The sequence below is a fragment of the Triticum aestivum genome, chromosome 6B (assembly GCF_018294505.1).
Source record: "Triticum aestivum cultivar Chinese Spring chromosome 6B, IWGSC CS RefSeq v2.1, whole genome shotgun sequence".
Lineage (NCBI taxonomy): Eukaryota > Viridiplantae > Streptophyta > Magnoliopsida > Poales > Poaceae > Triticum > Triticum aestivum.
This window is the reverse complement of record NC_057810.1, coordinates 365,003,537-365,018,314: the sequence shown is the minus strand read 5'-3', so window position 1 is coordinate 365,018,314 and position 14,778 is coordinate 365,003,537.

Here is a 14,778-nt window from a genome sequence, read left to right as displayed (position 1 = left end):
GTTTATGAGAAACTTGTATTTCCAAAGAAGTGAGTGGGAGCACTATAGAATTTCTGACGAGTATATGTTGTTGACATATTGTTGATCAGAAATGATGTAGAGTTTCTGGAAATCATATAGGGTTATTTGAAAAGTGTTTTTCAATGGAAACACTGGATTAAGCTACTTGAAGATTGAGCATCAAGATCTATAAGGATAGATCAAAAAACGCTTAATAGTACTTTCAGATGAACACATACCGTGACAAGATTTTGAAGGAGTTCAAAATAGATGGGCAAAGAAGGAGTTCTTGGCTGCTTCATAAGGTGTGAGTATTGAGTAAGACTCAAGACCTGACCACGTTAGAAGAGAGAGAAAGGACGAAGTTCGTCCCCTATGCTTTAGGCGTAGGCTCTACATTATGCTATGCTATATACCGCACCTAGAGTGTGCCTTGCCATGAGTCAGTCAAGGGGTACAAGAGTGATCCAGGAATGGATCACATGACAATGGTCAAACTTATCCTTAGTAACTAGTGGACTAAGGAATTTTCTCGATTATGGAGGTGGTAAAAGAGTTCGTCGTAAAGGGACACTAATCCGGATGACTCTGAGTAGTAAACCAGATTCGTATAGTAGAGGAGTTATTGGGAATAGCTCCAAATAGCGAGGGGTAGCTGCATCTAGGAGATGACATTGAGATTTGTAAAGCACACAGAGATCATAAAGATTCAGAACCGTTGACTAATAACCTCTCTCACAAGCGAGATATGATCAAACCCCATGGGTGTTGGATTCATTACAATCACATAGTGATGTGAACTAGATTATTGACTCTAGTGCAAGTGGGAGACTGTTGGAAATATGCCCTATAGGCAATAATAAAACGGTTAATATTATATTTCCTTGTTCATGATAATTGTCTATAGTTCTTGCTATAAATGTATTAACTAGAAACCGTAATACATGTGTGAATACATAGACCACAACTTGTCCCTAATGAGCCTCTAGTTTATTAGCTCATTGATCAATAGATGGTCATGGTTTCCTGACCATGGACATTAGATGTCATTGATAGCGGGATCACATCATTAGGAGAATGATGTGATGGATAAGACCCAAACCTAAGCGTAGCATAAGATCGTGTAGTTTGTTTGCTAAAGCTTTTCTAATGTCAAGTATCATTTCCTTAGACCATGAGATTGTGCAACTCCCAGATACCGTATGAATGCTTAGGGTGTACCAAACGTCACAACATAACTAGGTGGCTATAAAGGTGCACTACAGGTATCTACGAAAGTGTCTGTTGGGTTGGCATGAATTGAGACTGGAATTTGTCACTTCGTATGACGGAGAGGTATCTCTGGGCCCACTCGGTAATGCATCATCATAATGAGCTCAATGTGACTAAGTAGTTAGTCACGGGATCATGCATTACGAAACGAGTAAAGTGACTTGCCGGTAACGAGACTGAACGAGGTATTGGGATACCGACGATCGAATCTCGGGCAAGTAACATACCGATTGACAAAGGGTATTGTATACGAGATTGATTGAATCCCAGACATCGTGGTTCATCCGATGAGATCATCGTGGAACATGTGGGAGCCAACATGGGTATCCAGATCCCGCTGTTGGTTATTGGCCGGAGAACATCTCGATCATGTCTACATGGTTCCCGAACCCGTAGGGTCTACACACTTAAGGTTCGGTGACGCTAGAGGTTTTATGGGAAATAGTATGTGGTTACCGAAGGTTGTTCGGAGTCCCGGATGAGATCCCGGACATGAGGAAGAACTCCGGAATGGTCCGGAGGTAAAGATTGATATATTGGACGAAGGGTATTGGAGTCTGGAATTGTTCTGGGAGTACCGGGTGATGACCAGCGTGACCGCAAGGTGTTTCAGAGGCCCCGGCAAGTGTTTGGGGGCCTTATGGGCCAAGGGGAGGGGGCACACCAGCCCACTAAGGGACTGTGCGCCCCTCCCAACCCCTCTCACGTAACCTAGAGAGGTGGGGGCGCCTCCCCTAGGGCAGCCGCCCCTCCCGGCTTGGGGGCAAGTTTCTTAGGGGTGTGGGCACCCAAACCCAACTAGGGTTTCCCCTGCGGCCGCCACCCCTCCCCTAGGGAATCCTAGGGCGCCTCCTCCACCCCTTCCCCCTATATATAGTGAGGGAGAGAAAGGGCAGCCGCACCCTTCCCCTGGCGCATCCCCTCCCTCCTCCAACACCTCCTCCTACTCATCCGTAGTGCTTGGCGAAGCCCTGCCAGAGAACCACGAGCTCCATCACCACCACGCCATCGTGCTGCTGGAGTTTTCCCTCAACTTCTCCTCTCCCCTTGCTGGATCAAGTAGGAGGAGACGTCCTCGTGCTGTACGTGTGTTGAATGCGGAGGCGCCGTCCGTTTGGCTCTTAGATTGGAATCGACCGCGATCTAAATCGCTGCGTGTACGACTCCACCAACTGCGTTCGTGTAATGCTTCCGCATCGCGATCTTCAAGGGTATGAAGATGCACTCCCCTCTCTCTCGTTTCTAGTCTCTCCATAGATTGATCTTGGTGATGCATAGAAAATTTTGAATTTCTGCTACGTTCCCCAACAGTGGCATCATTAGCTAGGTATATTGCGTAGATTCTATGCATGAGTAGAACACAAGTAGTTGTGGGCGTTGGTTTGTTCAATATGCTTACCATTACTTGTCTTATCTTGATTTGGCGGCATCATGGGATGAAGCGGCCCGGACCGACCTTACACATACGCTTACGTGAGACAGTTTCCACCGACTGACATGCACTTGTTGCATAAGGTGGCTAGCGGGTGCCAGTCTCTCCCACTTTAGTCGCATCGGATTCGATGGAAGGGTCCTTATGAAGGGTAAATAGCAATTGGCATATCACCATTGTGGCTTTTGCATAGGTAAGAAACGTTCTTGCTAGAAACCCATAGCAGCCACGTAAAACATGTAACAACAATTAGAGGACGTCTAACTTGTTTTTGTAGGGTATGCTATGTGATGTGATATGGCCAAAAGAATGTGATGAATGATATATGTGATGTATGAGATTGATCATCTTATTGTAATAGGAATCACGACTTGCATGTCGATGAGTATGACAACCGGCAGGAGCCATAGGAGTTGTCTTAATTTATTGTATGACCTGCGTGTCATTGAAAACGCCATGTAATTACTTTACTTTATTGCTAACCGTTAGCTATAGTAGTACAAGTAATAGTTGGCGAGACAACTTCACGAAGACACGGTGATGGAGATCGTGATGATGGAGATCATGGTGTCAAGCCGGTGACGAAGGTGATCATGCCGCGCCTCAAAGATGAAGATCAAAGGCGCGACATGATATTGGCCATATCATGTCACTCTATGATTTGCATGTGATGTTTGTCATGTTTACATATTATTTGCTTAGAACAACGGTAGCATAAATAAGATGATCCCTCATAAAATTTCAAGAAAGTGTTCCCCCTAACTGTGCACCATTGCGAAGGTTCGTTATTTTGAAGCACCATGTGATGATCGGGTGTGATAGATTCTAACGCTCGCAGACAGCGGGTGTAAGCCAGATTTACACATGCAAAACACTTAGGTTGACTTGACGAGCCTAGCATGTACAAGCATGGCATCGGAACACAAGAGACCGAAAGGTCAAACATGAGTCGTATAGCAGATACAATCAACATGAAGATGTTCACCGATGATGACTAGTCCGTCTCACGTGATAATAAGACACGGCCTAGTTGACTCGGATCATGTATCACTTAGATTACTAGAGGGATGTCTATCTAAGTGGGAGTTCATTAAATAATAAGATGAACTTAATTATCATGAATATAGTCAAAAGGTCTTTGCAAATTATGTCGTAGCTTGCGCTTTAGTTCTACTATTTAAGATATGTTCCTAGAGAAAATTTAGTTGAAAGTTGACAATAGCAATTATGCGGACTGGGTCTGTATACTGAGGATTGTCCTCATTGCTGCACAGAAGGCTTATGTCCTTAATGCACCATTCGGTGTGCTGAACCTCGAGCGCCGTTTGTGGATGTTACGAACATCTGACGTACACGTTTTGATGACTACGTGATAGTTCAGTGTGTAATGTTAAACGGTTTAGAATTGAGGCATCGAAGACAATTTTGAAACGTCGCAGATCATATGAGATGTTCCAAGAGCTAAAATTGGGATTTCAGGCTCGTGCCCACGTCAAGAGGTATGAGACCTCCGACAAATTTCTTAACCTGCAAACTAAGGGAGAAAAGCTCAATCATTGAGCTTGTGCTCAGATTGTCTGAGTACTACAATCACTTGAATCGAGTGGGAGTTAATCTTCCAGATGAGATAGTGATGGTTATCCATAGTCACTGCCACCAAGCTATTACAGCTTCGTGATGAACTATAACATATCAGGGATAGACATGATGATCCTTGAGCAATTCGTGATGTTTGAAATCGAGTAGGAGCATCAATTGTTGATGGTTAGTAAAACCACTAGTTTCAAGAAGGGCAAGGGCAAGAAGGGTACTTCATGAAATGGAAAATCAGTTGCTGCTCTAGTGAAGAAACCCAAGGTTGAACCCAAACCCGAGACTAAGTGCTTCTATAATGAGGGAAACGGTCACTAAAGCAGAACTACCCTAGATACTTGGTAGATGAGAAGGCTGGCAAGGTTGACACAAGTATATTCGATATACATTTATTAAATGTGTACTTTACTAGTACTCCTAGTAGCACCAGGTTATTAAGATACCAGTTCGGTTGCTAAGTGTTAGTAACTCGAAATGAAAGAGCTACGAAATAAACGTAGACTAGCTAAAGGTGAAATGATGATGTGTGTTGGAAGTGTTTCCAAGGTTGATGTGATCAAGCATCGCATGCTCCCACTACCATCGCGATTGGTGTTAAACCTAAATAATTGTTATTTGGTGTTTGCGTTGAGCATAGACATGATTGGATTATGTTTATCGCAATGCGGTTATTCATTTAAGTAGAATAATGGTTACTCTGTTTATTTGAATAATACCTTCAACGGTCTTGCACCTAAAATGAATGGTTTATTGAATCTCGATCATAGTGATACACATGTTCATGCCAAAAGTTATAAGATAGTAATGATGGTACCACATACTTATGGCACTGCCATTTGAGTCATACTGGTATAAAACGCATGAAGAAGATCCATGTTGATGGATCTTTGGACTCACTCGTTTTTGAAAAGATTGAGACATGCGAACCATGTATTGGTATATATGCATGAAGAAACTCCATAGAAATGGATCGTTTGGACTCACTTGATTTTGAATCACTTGAGACATGCAAATCATACCACATGGGCAAGATGACTGAAAGGCCTCGTTTTTCAGTGAGATGAAACAAGAGAGAAACTTGTTGGAAGTAATACATTTGATGTGTGCAATCCAATGAGTGCTGAGGCACACAGTGAATATCGTTATGCTCTTACTTCACAGATGATTTGAGTAGATTATAAGTATATTTCCTTGATGAAACACAAGTCTGAATTATTGAAAGGTTCAAGCAATTTTAGAGTGAAGTTGAAGATCTTCTGGCAAGAGGATAAAATGTCTATGATATGATCATCGAGATGAATAACTGAGTTACGAGTTTGGTACACAATTAAGACCTTGTGGAAATTGTTTCATAACTAATACCGCCTGGAACACCATAGTGTGATGGTGTGTCCGAACATCATAAATGCACCCTATTGGATATGGTGCATACCATGATGTCTCTTATCGAATTACAACTATCGTTTATGGGTTAAGCATTAGAGACAACCGCATTCTCTTTAAATTGGGCACCACGTAATGCCATTTAGATGACACCGTATGAACAATAGTTTAGAGAAACCTAAGTTGTTATTTCTTAAAAGTTTGGGGCTGTGACGCTTATGTGAAAAAGGTTTAGCCTGATAAGCTCGAACCCAAAGTAGATAAAATGCATCTTCATAGGACACCCAAAAATAGTTGGGCATACCTCCTAATTCATATCCAGAAGCAAAAGTGATTGTTTGCAAAACGGGTCCTTTCTCGAGGAAAAGTCTCTCTTGAAAGAATTAAGTGGGTGGATGGTGGAGACTTGATGAGGTTATTGAACCATCACTTCAACTAGTGTGTAGCAGGGCACAGGAAGTTGTTCCTATGGCGCCTACACCAATTGAAGTGGAACCTAATGATAGTGATCATGAAACTTCAGATCAAGTCACTACCAAACCTCGAAGGTCGGCAAGGATGCGTACTACTTCAGAGTGGTACGTAATCCTGTCATAGAGGTCATGTTGCTAGATAATAATGAACCTATGAGCTATGGAGAAGCGATGGTGGGCCCGGATTCCGACGAATGTCATGAGGCCATAAAATCCGAGAGAGGATGCATGTATGAAAACAAAGTATAGACTTTGGAAGAACTACTTGATGGTTGTAAGGCTGTTGAGTACAGATGGATTTTAAAAGGAAGACGAACAATGATGGTAAATGTCACCATTAAGAAAGCTCGACTTGTCGCTAAGATATTTTCCGACAAGTTCAAGGAGTTGACTACGATGAGACTTTCTCACTCGTAGCGATGCTAAGAGTCTGTTGGAATTATATTAGTAGTTACTACATTAATTATGAAATCTTGCAGATAGGATGTCAAAACATTGTTTCCTTGACAATTTTCTTGAGGAAAGGTTGTATATGATACAACCGGAAGGTTTTGTCAATCCTGTAAGATGCTAACAAGTATGCAAAGCTCCCGCAATCCTTCTAAGGACTAGAGTAATCATCTCGGAGTTGGAACATACACTTTGGTGTGATGATCAAAGATTTTGGGTTTATACAAAGTTTATGAGAAACTTGTATTTCCAAAGAAGTGAGTGGGAGCACTATAGAATTTTTGATGAGTATATGTTGTTGACATATTGTTGATCAGAAATGATGTAGAATTTTTGGAAAGCATATAGGGTTGTTTGAAAGGTGTTTTTCAATGAAAACCTAGAGTAAGCTACTTGAACATTGAGCATCAAGATCTATAAGGATAGATCAAAATCGCTTGATAGTACTTTCAAATGAATACATACCATCACAAGATTTTGAAGGAGTTGAAAATAGATCGGCAAAGAAGGAGTTCTTGGCTGTGTTATAAGGTATGAGTATTGAGTAAGACTCAAGATCTGACCACGACAGAAGAGAGAGAAAGGACGAAGGTCGTCCCCTATGCTTTAGGCGTAGGCTCTACAGTATTCTATGCTATGTAACACACCTGGAGTGTGCCTTGCCATGAGTCCGTCAAGGGGTACAAGAGTGATCCAGGAATGGATCACCAGACAATGGTCAAACTTATCCTTAGTAACTAGTGGACTAAGGAATTTTCTCGATTATGGAGGTGGTAAAAGAGTTCGTCGTAAAGGGTTACGTCGATGCAATCTTTGACACTAATCCGGATAACTCTAAGTAGTAAACCGGATTCGTATAGTAGAGTAGTTATTTGGAATAGCTCCAAATAGCGCGTGGTATTTGCATCTAGGAGATGACATAGAGATTTGTAAAGCACCCACGGATCTGAAAGATTCAGACCCGTTCACTAATAACCTCTCTCACAAGCGAGATATGATTAAACGCCATGGGTGTTGGATTCATTACAATCACATAGTGATGTGAACTAGATTATTGACTCTAGTGCAAGTGGGAGACTGTTGGAAATATGCCCTAGAGGCAATAATAAAATGGTTATTGTTATATTTCCTTGTTCATGATAATTGTCTATTGTTCATGCTATAATTGTATTAACTAGAAACCGTAATGCATGTGTGAATATATAGACCACAACTTGTCCCTAGTGAGCCTCTAGTTGATTAGATCGTTGATCAATAGATGGTCATGGTTTCCTGACCATGGACATTAGATGTAATTGATAGCGGGATCACATCATTAGGAGAATGACGTGATTGATAAGATCCAATCCTAAGCGTAGCACAAGATCGTGTAGTTCGTTTGCTAAAGCTTTTCTAATGTCAAGTATCATTTCCTTAGACCATGAGATTGTGCAACTCCCGGATACCGTAGGAATGCTTTGGGTGTACCAAACGTCAAAACATAACTGGGTGGCTATAAAGGTGCACTACAGGTATCTCTAAAAGTATCTGTTGGGTTGGCACGAATCGAGACTGGGATTTGTCACTCCGTATAACGGAGAGGTATGTCTGGGCCCACTCCGTAATGCATCATCAAAATGAGCTCAATGTGACTAAGTAGTTAGTCACGGGATCATGCATGACGGAACGAGTAAAGTGACTTGCCGGTAACAAGACTGAACGAGGTATTGGGATATCGACGATCGAATCTCAGGCAAGTAACATACCGATTAACAATGGGAATTGTATACGGGATTGATAGAATCCCCGACATCGTGGTTCATCCAAAGAGATCATCGTGGAACATGTGGTAGCCAACATGGGTATCCAGATCCCGCTGTTGGTTATTGGCAGGAGAACGTCTCGGTCATGTTTGCATGGTTCCTGAACCCGTAGGTTGTACACACTTAAGGTTCGGTGACGCTAGAGTTGTTATGGGAAATAGTATGTGGTTACCGAAGGTTGTTCGGCGTCCCGGATGAGATCCCGGACGTGACGAGGAACTCTGAATGGTCCGGAGGTAAAGATCGATATATTGGACGAAGGGTATTGGAGTCCGGAATTGTTCTGGGACAACCGGGTGACGACCAGCGTGACCGCAAGGTGTTTCGGAGGCCCCGATAAGCGTTTGTAGGCCTTATGGGCCAAGGGGAGGGGGCACACCAGCCCACTAAGGGGCTGTGCGCCCCTCCCAACCCCTCTCACGTAACCTGGAGAGGTGGGGGCGCCTCCCCTAGGGCAGCCGCCCCTCCCGGCTTGGGGGCAAGTTTCCTAGGGGTGGGGGCGCCCAAACCCATCTAGGGTTTCCCCTGTGGCCGCCACCCCTCCCCTAGGGAATCCTAGGGAACCTCCTCCACCCCTTCCCCCTATATATAGTAAGGGAGAGAGAGGGCAGCCGCACCCTTCCCCTGGCGTAGCCCCTCCCTTCTCCAACACCTCCTCCTCCTCCTCCGTAGTGGTTGGCGAAGCCCTGCCGGAGAACCACGAGCTCCATCACCACCACGCCGTCATGCTGCTGGAGTTTTCCCTCGACTTCTCCTCTCCCCTTGCTGGATCAAGTAGGAGGAGACGTCCCCGGGCTGTACGTGTGTTGAACACGGAGGCGCCATCCGTTCGGCGCTTAGATAGGAATCGACCGCGATCTGAATTGCTGCGTGTACGACTCCACCAACCACGTTCTTGTAATGCTTCCGCATCGCAATCTTCAAGGGTGTGAAGATGAACTCCCCTCTCTCTCGTTGCTAGTCTCTCCATAGATTGATCTTGGTGATGCGTAGAAAATTTTGAATTTTTGCTACGTTCCCCAACAGGAGTGTGAGCTAGATATCGAAGAATATGCTTCACAACCTTATGGTGTGATTCCTTTGGTGTAGCTTGAAATCGGGAACACATGCAAACACTAAGCATAATATCTGGCCTAGATGCACATATATGCAATAAAGAGCCAATCATGGAGCAGTATACCTTTTGATCCAAGTCTTTACCATTTTCATTGGTGCATAGATGGCCATTTGTGGGCATAAGGATTTTGACGCCTTTGCAATCTTGCATGCCGAATTTCCTCTAAACATCCTTGAGGTATTTCTCCTGGGATATGAATATGCCATTGTGTTGTTGACAAATTTAAAGATCTAAGGAGAATCTCAACTCTCCCATCATGGACATTTGATATTCCTTTCACATCATATAGGCAAATGTCGGATGTTGGGTTCCGGCAGACCCTTAAGGTTTGAACTCTGGGGTGCGCACGAAGATCTTCCCCCTACCAATCCATGTCCGATCGCCTCGTGAGATCTAAGCTAAAAATGATGAACAACACAAGGGACACGAGATTTATACTAGTTCGGGCCACCGTTGTGGTGTAATACCCTACTCCAGTGTCTGGTGTGGTGGATTGCCTCAGGGGCTGATGATGAAAAGTACAAAGGATGAACAGTCTCGCGAGAGGTGTTCTTGAGCTGGTGCGACAAACTGCTTGAGTGAGTTCGATCGCCTCTCTATCTGACTAGGGTTCTCTCTGAGATGTCCTCTACTATGGTGGCTAGCTCTATTTATAGAGGCTCTGGTCCTCTTCCCAAATATTGAGCGGGAAGGGCGCCAACAACAGCCATTTTGAAGGGGAACATCTAGTACAAGTTATCCTGACTAAAGATGGTCTTCGGCTGCCAAAGGCACTGGTGATGACACCGTCTTGGGCTCCACGGTGACCTCCATCCTCCCGCTCTGTTGGTCTTGGTCACGTTGCACAGAAATGGTAACCTTTGCCTGATGCCTCAGTACTCCATGCATGCGCTTGACCCCTTTGCACCAAAGAGGAAACAAGGACACTGCGTAGGCCGGCGCCCGCCTGGCGCCCGCCAGGTTTCGATCATCATGGTTTGCATCACGAGCACCTCGCGAGGTACCCTGCCTTGATCTCTCCGCCTCCTCGCGAGCCTGCCTGGCGAGGCCGTTCCTGAGGAAGTCGTGTGTCGTCCGCCCCGTGAGGCTTGGCCCCTCGCGAGGGTCTTGAGTCTTGCGCTGATGAAGATGGGCCGTACTGGGCCACCACTTGAGCCACGCCACACGCCGCAGGCAGGCAAGTCTAGGGACCACCATTCCCAGAACGCCGATAGTAGCCCCTGGGCCCAAGGCGTGCTCGGACTTGGATTAGCGGAGAAGCGAAGGGGCAAGTGCGGAGCACCGCAGGCCCCACCAGCCTGCGGCCTTGGGCGCCGCATGGCGGTTGATTGGACGTGGGCACCTCCGCTTCCCCATGCTCCCTCATTATGCGCCTGGCTAGGCGGCCACGAGGCTTGTACACAGTTATCCTTCCTTTTCTGCCTACGCGCTTCTTGTTCCCTTTTCCTCCTCGAGCCCCTGCTTCCGCTTCCAATCCATCTTAAGTTCTTCCCCCCTTCCATTGCCATGGCGCCAATGAAAAAGGATAAGGGGAAGAAGCCTGCGCCTTCGACCAGTGCGCCTCTGGCGGCTTCTCCTGCCGTCGACAAGTTGCTCATACGCAATCTGGAAGCCCTGGAGAAGGTTTGCTTTGCGCTTGCCTCCAGCTTCAATGAGTGCGAGAAGACGACGGTCTAGCCCGCGTCTCACACCTCCTTCGATAGGATCGTCACGGTGGTCCGATTTTTGCCGACGCCTTGTGGGCGGGCCTGGTTCCTCCCTTTTCCACCTTCTTAAATGCGGTGCTTTCCCATTACCAGATCCACATGATGCCTCTTGGCCCCCAAACCATTACTCTGCTTGCTGTCTTCGCCTTCGTCTACGAGGCCATGGTGGGGATTCCTCCTTCCGTTGCCATCCTGCGCCACTTCTTCTCTCTGCGCTTGTCTGACCCTTCCCGGTGCTCGGGGTGCGTGAGCTTCTAGGCCGTGCCGGAGACGGCCGCCTCGGGGATCGATTTTGGCCTCCCACCTTCTGCGAGCGGGTTTTGGGAGCGGTGGCTGTATGTGGACGTTGGGGTGCCCAGCCCCGTGCTCGTGCACCCGATGCCGCCCGCTATTCCCAATCCTGGTTGGGGTCACGAGGAGCTTACGAGCCCCCAGCTCACTTTCACCTGGCATCGCTTCGAGAGGCTGAGGGAGCTCGGGGTGACGGCGCCCCGGGTGGTGAAGGAGTTCCTCCAGCGTCACATTGCTCCTCTCCAGCGCCATTCCCGCTCAATGTGGGCTTACTCTGGTCATCAGTATTGTATGAGGCTCCAGGAAGGGGATCTCGCGCATGAGTCGCTGAAGAAGGTGCTGCAGGTCCAGAAGGGCGACCCCTCTCCTGGTAGTGTTCGTCATGGAGGCGCCCTGTTGTATCTTTGTACAAACAGGGTCGACTTCGTGAGGCAGATGCCCCGCTTCGACGAATGGGGGCTGCACCCGGCTGGCCTTGTAGGGCCCGTGAGAACCCGTTTGCTGTGGTCCTTCCCCTAGCCGCCCGCGCCGACCTTGCCTTGGGAGTCGTTGCAGGGAGGCAAGTATTGGCGGGAGCTGGGGGGCTTGATGCCGAGGTCCTGATGTCGCGTGTGGCTCCCAAAGCGTCATCCTCCAAAGCTTATGGGGCCCCTCGCGAGGTGGTGGCTGACGAGAGGGCGCGATCTGCCGCTCCCGAGGCCGAAGCCCTCGAGGCCTCGGGAGGCCACCAAGAGGTGACACCTGATCGCTCCTCTCAGGCCGGTGCCCTTGATGTGGGCCGTCCTAATGCTTCGGCTCCTATGCCGCGTGTCGTCCCTCATGTTGCGAGCTTGGGCCGGTTCCGCATAGATTTCGAGGCCCTTTGTAAGAGGAAGGAGGCTTCCGGTGGTGATGATCGCCCATACCGCCCACTGAAGCACGGGAAGTACTTCGCCATGGACGAGTAAGTCCCTCCTTCTTATAGTTCCTTGTTTGCCTCTCCCTTTGCTGACTGTGGCCTTTCAGGATGCCCTCTGACGAGACCGTAGAGCCAGCTGAGGGGCCGCTTCCTCAGGCTCCTCCTCCATCACTGACCTTGATTGCCCAGAGTCTGCGTGCCGCCCATGGTGCAAGCTCGACTGGTGATGCAGGCCGGCTTACGGCACGCCTTGAACCTGTCGGCGCGCCGCTCTTCCCCCGTGAGTTCTCCTTGGGCACAACCAGCTTGCCCCGAGCTCCTCCTCTGATCATAGGCGGCAAGTGGCTGAAGTCGATCTTCGGGTCCTCAACAGGAGGTGGATCAACGCCTGGCTGGGTCCCTCGCATGGCTCGCTCGATGATCGCTGGGGTGCCAGCCCCCAGCCCCCTGCCGAGAGGAGGCGAACCACTCCGGGGCCCTCCGCCAGCATCGATGGCGGAGGATGATGTTGACGATGTGCTTGGGCATGCGCGGGAGCGCAGTGCTATCCGCCAGAAGTTCCTCTAGAGGGCAGCCGATGTAGTGAGCCAGCTCGGCGCAGAGCTGGTGGTCGATGACGCGCGTCTCGAAGCTGAAGGCTTGAGGCTGGTGGAGGAGCGGCGCAAGCTGAAGGCGGCTCTTGGTCTCGCGTGCCACCAGCGTGATCTCGAAAATTCCAAGGCCGAGGCATCCCTGGTGGCCTCTCGGGAGGCCTGCTGCCAGGCCCTTGAGGAGGCTCAAGAGGCAGATAGGCGACGTGAAGCTACGGAGGAGCGCATGTGGGAGCTCCAAGACTAGTGCAACTCCCTAGAGTAGTAGGTGGAGCTGCGCCGAGCCGCCCTTGCGTTGCTGAAAGGGGGGCCCGCTGAAGAGGAGGAGCTCCAGAGGCACGAGGAAGCGCTGACGCTGGAGACTGCCGAGCGCAACCATGATCTGGAGCGGTTGGAGACGAGGGAACTCCAGGTCACCCAGGCGGAGGACGACGTCGGCGTGTGGGAGGCCCGGATCCAGGGGGAGATTGACCATCGCGTGGTGGAGGCTCGCGCCGGCCTTGAGCGCGAGTATGAAGATCGGCTGGAGTTGGTCAAGGCTGAAGCCGCGGGCAGGACTGCTGTCCTCAGGACCAGGTTGACTGAAGCCACACAGTGAGCCGAGGCCACTACTGTCGCACTAAGCTCGGCGCAGGCTGAGCTGGCCTCCTCCCGCGCTGAGCTGCTCCTTCTTCAACGGCGGGTTGATGATGCCGAGGCCATCACGTAGCGGAATGCGGACGAGATCTGCCAGCGGCAGACGTTGGAACACATGCACGGCCCCATGCTCCAGACGCTCAGGGAAAGGGCTAATGCGGCCTTGAGCAACATCTATGAGGCTGTTGCCGAGGAGCCGCATGTGACCAACTACGCCAGAAATATCCAGTTCTTCACTGATGTGGTGACGCATCTGGAGAACCGCTTTGAGAGGTCCCACCAGCTGGTGGAGGAACGGAGCCGCGGCCTCCTCGCGTAGGCATTCTCCCATGTCTTAAGCCATCTTCAGAACATCGACCCCCTCTTCGAGTTCGATGCCGCCACCGCCCCAGTGCCTGATGCCGTCCGCAGCGACCTAGCGCGGTGGGTGGAGGACAATGTAGATGAGCTCGTCCGGGCCTTCACCTCTGATGACGACGGGGTGATCGTTGCTGCTGACGAAGGTGACATGGTGAACGACTGTGAAGATGGTGCCGGCAACGGCGTCGGAGAAGCTGGCAGTGACGACGGCGGTGCCAGCGACGCCTCTGAGGACGCCCAGGGGGATGACGACGGTGGCGCCAGCGATGCCTCTGAGGACGCCCAGGGGGATCCTAGCATGACCAAGTCATCAATGCCATAACCAGCCTTCTAAAGCTTTTGCAAGTAGACATCTGGCAGGCTGTGGTCCTGCACGGAAATGAACAATGTAGAAGTCTCCTCTCCTAAAGCCTTCGAATACTTTGGAATTGTCAGATTCCATTAGCACAATGCAACGTTATTTGCCAAAGACGACAACCATATCAAGATCACAAAGCATTGAGACAGACATGAGGTTGAATCCTAAGGACTCGACAAGCATGACTTTGTCCATTTGTCTATCCTTTGAGATCGCAACCCGACCTAGACCCAATACAATGCTTTTGCCTTTGTCAGGGTAGGTGATATGCTTCAGATGAGATGAAGATAAAGCAGTGTCCATCAATAAGTTCCTGTCACCGTTCATGTGATTTGTACATCCACTATCATGGACCCACTCAGTAGCTTTGGTTTGTTCATCATGTAGATGAATTAGTGCATCTTATGAACCCACATA